Source organism: Suncus etruscus, chromosome 11, assembly GCF_024139225.1.
Source record: "Suncus etruscus isolate mSunEtr1 chromosome 11, mSunEtr1.pri.cur, whole genome shotgun sequence".
NCBI lineage: Eukaryota > Metazoa > Chordata > Mammalia > Eulipotyphla > Soricidae > Suncus > Suncus etruscus.
Window position 1 is genome coordinate 89,210,449 of NC_064858.1, and position 8,325 is coordinate 89,218,773.

Here is an 8,325-nt window from a genome sequence, read left to right on the forward strand (position 1 = left end):
GTATTTTAAATTTTAACTTTATGATTATTTTAATGAGTAAAAATGAGTTAAATATTTTTCAAGATACAATAAATATTTAGTTGATATTTTAGTTATCTTAGTTGATATTTATTGTAGATAATAATCCACATTCTTTTTAAAATTTGATTTTTCATATTAGTTATAACTTCTGGTCATCTGTTAATCAGCGTGAAAAATGAATATTTAATGAAATGAAGAAAGGAAACTGGGTCACTTTTATGTGATGAAATTAAAATTCAAGGAAATTAAAGTAATTTCAACATTTTCAGAATATATGAAAAGAACTAAGATACATAGTTTATCTCTGATTTTTTCTAAGATTTGGTATTTAAAAGATAACTGGAACTCACTTCTATTATTAATTTTATGAGCTCAATTTGTAATATTGTCACCCAGTTAAAAGTATATATTAGACCTTGGAATTTTCTTAAGATGAGTTTTATAGATTTTTAAAATGTTAAATTTTATGACATGAATGCATTACTTGGAGAAATTGCAAGATAATTTTTTATATATTTAATGTAGATAATTCAAATTTTTAACTGATATTAAGTATGAGTGAAATAGATTTTTTGTAATTAACATTGGACCCAATTATTTAAAACTTATGGGAAATTTTTGGGGGTGTACATTGGCAGTGCTCAGGGTTTGCTCTTAGCTCTGCATTAAAGTTCACTTATGGCGATCTTGGGAAACATAATATGCTGAAAAATTGAACCTGGATTCACTATGTGTAGTGTATATGCCCTACTCATATTACTATTCCTTTGGCTCCCATAAATTCATTTTCTACTTCACATATAACCATTCCCTCTGAAAAAGTCAAAGTAGTTATTAATTATAAGGTATGTCCATGAGAGTTTGCATAAGAAGACAGCAATTATAGTCTAATAAAATTAATCTTATGGAGACAGGCATCAATCAAATGGCCTTTCATATCTATGGAACTGGAAAACAATTTTTACTCTGTAATGCTTAAAAAATTAAAGTATTTTTCTTATCATGTATATCATTCTGTGCATTGTTTGACTAAGGGCCTAAAAATAACACTTTGTATTTTTGATTTTGTAAAAATGAAAAGTGTCTGGACTTGCATTTCTGTGCAGATTGGGTAGAATAAGAGATATGTGTGTCTCTTTAAACAGGAACATAATGAGTGAATTAGGCAAGGACAAAGAATGCTTTATAACATAACATAGGAGGATGTAGGAGGAGACAAACCATTTGTGAAGAAATGGAAAGGAATACTCCTCAAAGGAACCATAATAGGATTATTTATAAGAAATTTAAAATAAAAAAGTTTACCCCCTTTAAGCTAGGAGGGATATTTAGTTATATTTAATAATATTGCTTTAGAAAAAATTGCCTTTCATGCTCACTTCGGCAGCACATATACTAAAATTGGAACAATACAGAGAAGATTAGCATGCCCCCTGCGCAAGGATGACACGCAAATTCGTGAAGTATTCCATATTTAAAAAAAAGAAAGAAAGAAAGAAAGAGAGAAAGAATTACCTTTCAAACCATCACTATCTCAGCTTAAGTTCTTTGTCTATTTTTCTTATCTATGCAAAGTTGACCTTTTGATTGTATTTACAAAGTAAACTCTACATAGTCTGGTATGGCAGATGGGCTTGAACAAAAGTAAAATATAGAATTATACAGTCTTTGCATTAAAATTTAAAAATTGTGACACCTTTTCACAGAGAGATAAATTTTCAATCGTGTTTTCTTGTTCATTTTTAATCGTGTTTTCTAAAAAAATTTTTAGATTCAAGATTTGACATACCATAATTGACTCATCAACCTTTTGATTTCAAGGGTCTAGAAACTTTGTCCTTCTAGTGAGTGTTGCATGTTTGTGTTATTAATGCCTGAATTCCATATTTCCATATTCTGTTATTTGCACAAATATAATAGATTTTGTCTGATTTCATATACTGACTGCTTATTGAGTGTAGAAATTGTTTTTTTCTCTCACAACATTATGTACTACATACTTTTAATTATATTATAACAGTATTCTTTAGTGGGAATTTTTGAACCAATATTCTGAGGTCCTGCTTTTAAAACAAATTAAAGTGATGTCTTCTAATTTATCTAAAAATAAGTGTATGCTTAACCATAATGTGCTCTCTCTCCCTTGGATCAGAATGTGTGGTATGGACGCTTTCTAATTATTACTATTAATGACCTGTGTCCTCTAATATTTAATTTGACTCGAATGTTTCAGCTTTATGTTCAATTATCTAATATATTTACTAGGGTGGAGGATTAGGGTATACTCAGCAGTACTCAGAAAATGCTCTTAACTGAGGGCTCAGGAGTGAACTCTGAAGATTTTGAGACCAGATATGTCCCTGGAATTAAAGTGTGATAAGTTGTTGCAAGGTGAGCACCTTACCTTGTGTAAGGTAAGACTGTATTATTACTCTATTAAAATTTTCATATTTTAGATTTTATGCCTCATAATTTGTAATATTTTTATTACAACATTCTAACACCACTTTCTCCACCACAGTGCTCCTGCACATCATTCATTAGTAACCCAATCACAATAGTAATTTTAGTTCTTTAGACCAATTCTCAGATTCTTTTGCCTTTGGACATTTGTTGTTTTCTTACTGTGTTTTTTTATGTTTTACATATGAGAATGATATTTTATATTTCTCCTCATTTGGACTAATGATATGTATGATACTATCCACATTAGAAAATATAGACAATTTACATTTTTTTTACCTTTTCTAATAGCCAAGTACTAGTTCATTCTGAATTTATACCATCTTGGACATGGTTATTTCCAGGTTTGGCTATTGTGAATAGTGTTGTGAGAAATAGAGGAATGCAGACTTCAAAATAGTATCTTTGGGTCCTTGAAGTAGATGTCAAGAAGTAGAATTGCTGTGGCATATAGAAGGTCATTTTTATAGCAACGTATATAGATATAAAGGACTGTAGTTATAAAAAGAACTCAACATAGTAATGAATGGAAAGCACCACATTTTTAAATACAAATACAAATAATCAGTATGTGTCATTGGGAGGATGTTTCCCAACCAGTATTTTAACATAAATTACTTTAGGTTGGCAGTTTCTTGACATGTTATGTATAATGCTAGTCCTCATGATTACAATCTTACAATACTATAATCAGTGATAAGATTTCATGAATAGAACATTCCAACACCATAATATCCAGTGTTCACGTTTACCTTCACTATTGCTTCAGAGTTTCGTCTCATTCTTCTACCCGCCCAGACAAACCCTTACAAAAACTATGCAGCTTTTATTTTCCTTTCATTGTTATTTTATAAGGACCTTGAAATTAAGTAAAATCATGTTATAATCTCATCAGATCCACACAGAATATTTCACATTGCTTATTTCTTTCTGACCATTCAATTGATAAACTAATTGGCCCATACTCACACTACTTTATCTGAATAGGATCAATTTAACACCTACTGTTTTGACAATAAAAGATAATTGATATAATATTGAAGTTGTTTTATGTAGTTATTTTTTGCAGAATTGCATAAAACAAGGCCAAAATTGTTTGAGTTTGTGTGGTGGTATTGCCTCTACCTAGTTCTCTTGATGAGGGAAATGAAAACACAGGAGCTAGGAACCTTAGTTCCACAATAGAAGTGGTTTATTGCAAGCAATGCTTCATTAAGGCACCTGACATCAAGGACATGCTCAAGCAAGCATAAATATTCAATGTTATGACAAGATAAAAGTCTAGGATTTAGGGAACAGGTCTGTTCACTTGTTCTCCCAACTATAAGAAGTCTATGTAGACCTTAACTTGCATTCTGCTGATTTGCAGTTTACCAGCTAAAGTGGTTTTCCACTTAACTCTTTCTTTGGTGCCTATATATTTGTCTCCCCAAATTTGGTCAGAACAAACATATAATGCATAGACATCATTTGGGTATATTATGTGTGTTGTTTTGTTCTAGATTTTGTATAAGTAAATGAGTTTTTAAAACATGATTTTTTCTGACATAGCGACTTCCCTGAAATGTGAAGTATCATATTTTTTAAATTTTTATTATGACCAAAGTGGATTACAAACCTTTCACAGTAATTATTTAGGTGCATAGCGACATTGAATCAGGGGCATTCCTACCACCAGTATTGTTCTCTTTCCACCCATGTTCCCAGAAGGCATTCCATATCCCCTCCTTTGCCCCCCAGGTTGCTAGTATAAGTGGTCCCCTATGTGTCTAATATATTGTAGATTGGGTATCGATTCTGTTGTTGTTGGCTTTGGATTTGGTGTTTTAGTCTGATCATTATTTTAAAATATTAAACTATATTTAAGACTGTTTGATTTTATTTATTTGCTTGGGGCCCATAACTATCTATAAGTAGAGCTTACTTCTGCCTCTGTATTCAGGGGACCATATAAAGTAGCAAGATTCAGCCCCAGATCAGCCACAATCAGGGCAAGTGTCCTAATCACTATACTATCTTTCTAGCCTTGGATTTTTTTTTTTTGCCAATAAATACATATCCTTCAGTCAGGGTATGACTTATTGAACAGGGTAAATGGGTTTTGAACACATTAACAAATCTTATTACGAAATTGAAATGAAAAGTTAGGTGAGGGTTGATAGTAATAAATCTTTATCTTATATTATTTCATTTTTATTCCTTCAGTTTTCACAATTTATGATTTATCAGTATGAAAATATGTGTATATGATTATAAACTATTGCTACTTATTTCTGTTACAGTGTTAACAATTTAATTGGATTAAGAAGGGATATAAATTTTTCTTAAATAACTGAAAATATTTTATTTGTAATTACAAGTAAATAGCTTAATTAAAAGGAATTATCTTAGAGATGTGAGAGGAGAGAGAAGGGTGGGGTGTGAGAAGGAAGCCGCCATCTTCTTCTGAGTGCAATAAAACTAACGTTGATTATTTTTGATGAAAGTATAAATGTTTTTATTAGGGCATCATGTCAGTCTGTATACAATAGAAGTAGGAAAATAAGAAACTTATAAAGTCTAAATTTAAACTAATTTGCATGTACATCACATTTTCTTAGAACTATCGTAGACATATAAATGATTATCAAATAAAAATATTTCTTTAGGTAGAAGCAATAATACAGTGTGAAGAAAGTGTGCCTTGCATGTTTATTACTTGGGTGCAATCTGTAACATCTCATATGGTTCTCTGAGCCTAGTAAGAGCAGTTCCTGAGCAGAGAGCCAGGAGTAACTCCTGAGCTCCAAGGTGTGTTGCCCCAAAACAAACAAATGAAAATATTGCTTTTTGTTCTTTTGATTTTTGTGCCACATCCAATGGTGATTGGTTAGGGATTACTCCTGTCTCAGGAATTACTCTGAGAGGGCTTGGTGACTATATGGGATGCCAGGAATACAACCCAGGTTTGTTTCGTGTAAGACAAACACCCTCCCCATGATACTATCTGGTAAGACCCAAATTAAAAACTTTTCTACAATACTAAATATTTGAATATTTTTGTTTTGAAACTGATGCTGAATATAAAAATATACCTCAGAATTCAGTAGGGTTTTCTTCTTTGAAGCCCACTATTAGATTTTATAAGTGTTTTGAGTCTTTTACAATATATAATATATATATGTATATATATTATTGTTTTGGGGCCACACTGGTGACACTTAGAGGTTACTCCTGGTTCTGCACTCAGAAATGCTTCTGACTTGGGGGGACCATATGGACGCTGGGGGATCTAACTGTGGTCTGTCCTAGGTTAGTGTGGGTAAGGCAGATGCCTTACCGCTTGTGCCACTGCTTTGGCCCTTATATATTTATTTTTATTTATTTATTTATTTATTTATTTATTTATTTTTGTTTTTGGGCCACACCCTGTGACGCTCAGGTGTTACTCCTGGCTATGCACTCAGAAATTGCTCCTGGCTTGGAGGACCACATGGGATACCAGGAGTCAAACTGCGGATCATCTGAGACTAGCCCGGGCAAAGCAGATACCTTACCACTTGTGCCACAGCACCAGTCCTTTAAATTTTAATTTTTAAGTTCTTCATTGTTCAGGGCTTAACCCAGGATCTGAGCTCAGAGACCTCCCACAGTGGACTCAAGGAACCATCTCTGGTACTGGAGTAAAACTTTCAGTTGCTTCAAATGAAGCATTATTCTTTGAGTACTACAAAGAGCAAAAACTTGAACAAATTAACTTATACAATAAACTCAGAAATTGAAAACATGGAAGAATTTCTGAGACCTAATTTTTAGGAAATAATGTATCTTGCAGATCTGATTTTTCCCAGAGCCAGCTAAATTTGCAATCCTTCATAGTCCATCAAAATATCCTTGTATTTCTCAAATTATCAATATTGAATGTAAAAATTACCTTTACCATAGATGATAGTTATGACGATTATTTAAAACAGTGTATCCTTTGTAAAAGAAGAAATGCAAATGGTCAAAAGGCTCATAAAAGATGTTCCACATCACTAATAATCAGGGAGATGCAAATCAAAACAACTATGATGTACCACTCAAACCACAGAGATTGGCACACATCACAAAGAAGGAAAACAAGCAGTGCTGGCGGGGATGTGGAGAGAAAGGAACTCTTTTTCACTGCTGGTGGGAATGCCATCTAGTCCAACCTTTATGGAAAGCGATATGGAGATTCCTCCAAAAACTGGAAATCGAGCTCCCATACGATCCAGCTATACCACTCCTAGGGATATACCCGAGGAGCACAAAAATACAATACAAAAATCCCTTCCTCACACCTATATTCATTGCAGCACTATATACAATAGCCAGACTCTGGAAACAACCAAGATGACCTTCAACAGATGAGTGGCTAAAGAAACTGTGGTACATATACACAATGGGATACTATGCAGCTGTCAGGAGAGATGAAGTCATGAAATTTTCCTATACATGGATGTACATGGAACCTATTATGCTGAGTGAAATAAGTCAGAGGGAGAGAGATAGATGCAGAATAGTCTCACTCATCTATGGGTTTTAAGAAAAATGAAAGATATTTTGTCTCAGAGACAAAAGAGATGAGGGCTGATAGGTGCAGCTCATGACATGAAACTCACCACAAAGAGTGATGAGTGCAGTTAGAGAAATAACTACATTGAGAACTATCTTAACAATGTGAATGAATGAGAGAAGTATAAAGCCTGTCTTGAGTACAGGTGTGGGTGGGGTGGGGAGGAGGGAGATTTGGGACATTGGTGGTGGGAATGTTGCACTAGTGAAGGGGGTGTGTTTTTTACGTGACTGAAATTATACAACTACAATCATATTTGTCATGGTGTTTAAATAAAGTTCATTGAAAAAAAAACCAAAAACCAAAAACAGTGTATCCTAATGGTTGAAGTTAGCAGCTAACCTGGCTGAATTTGATTTTAGCTCTATATCCAGATAGCATTTGAGAAGCTTTTTAATCTATTTGTAGCTTGTTTTATATATTTGTAAATTAATATAATAATGATTTTAATGAGGAAGTTCACTGCATGTGAAAAGTGAAGACTAGATGTAATATATTTGTGTAGTGACTAATAATTTTAATGAATTCTTTGCTCTCATTTGATATTATGTATGTGTACTTGACTGCTTTGTGGTGGATATATGTGATGAAAATATTTCTACCAAGCCAACTGTGAAGTAACTTGAAAGGCATCACTAACAAACACTTACTGCAGATTGGTGAAATAGAAACAAAATAACCTATGGCTATGGAAGAAATATATTTTATTATAATTTTATATAAGATATACTTCAATAATATCATTTTACTTAAAGAAAAATTTTGGGGGGTGATTCATACCCACAGGTGCTGAAGAGCTATTCCTGGCTCTGCTCAGGAAAGCATGCTGTGCCAAGGACCAAACTAGGATTGACTACTTGTCAAGGCAAACATCTCAACCCCAAAACTATCTTCAGCCCTGTAGAAAAGGAAAATTCCAATCACTGAACTCTATTACATGTAACAATTAATTACTGAAATTTTATTTTTGGAGCACACCTACAAGTATTTAGGGGTTACTTCTGCTCTATGCTAAGAAACTACTTCTGATAAGCTCTGGGGACCATATGGAATGCCAAGTATCAAAACTACGTTGGCGATGTATAAGGCATATACCACACTCTCAGTGCTATCAGCCTGGACCCATTACTGAAAGTTTTATAATTATAAATTATCATAAACTTAGATAATATATTTAGGTAATATCATATACTTAGAAATATTGTCTATTTAGACATTGATTTATCACAGGCATAGATAAACTATTTCATGTAAAATATTAA

The 8,325-nt window shown here is 32.9% G+C and overlaps 1 non-coding gene across 1 annotated transcript; it reads left to right on the forward strand.

Moving 5' to 3' along the window:
• The first annotated feature begins 1,392 nt into the window (after window positions 1–1,392).
• Window positions 1,393–1,499, forward strand: LOC126023508 (U6 spliceosomal RNA). Its single transcript, XR_007500625.1, has one exon. It is a non-coding gene; the product is annotated as a U6 spliceosomal RNA (small nuclear RNA).
• The last annotated feature ends 6,826 nt before the right edge of the window (window positions 1,500–8,325 follow it).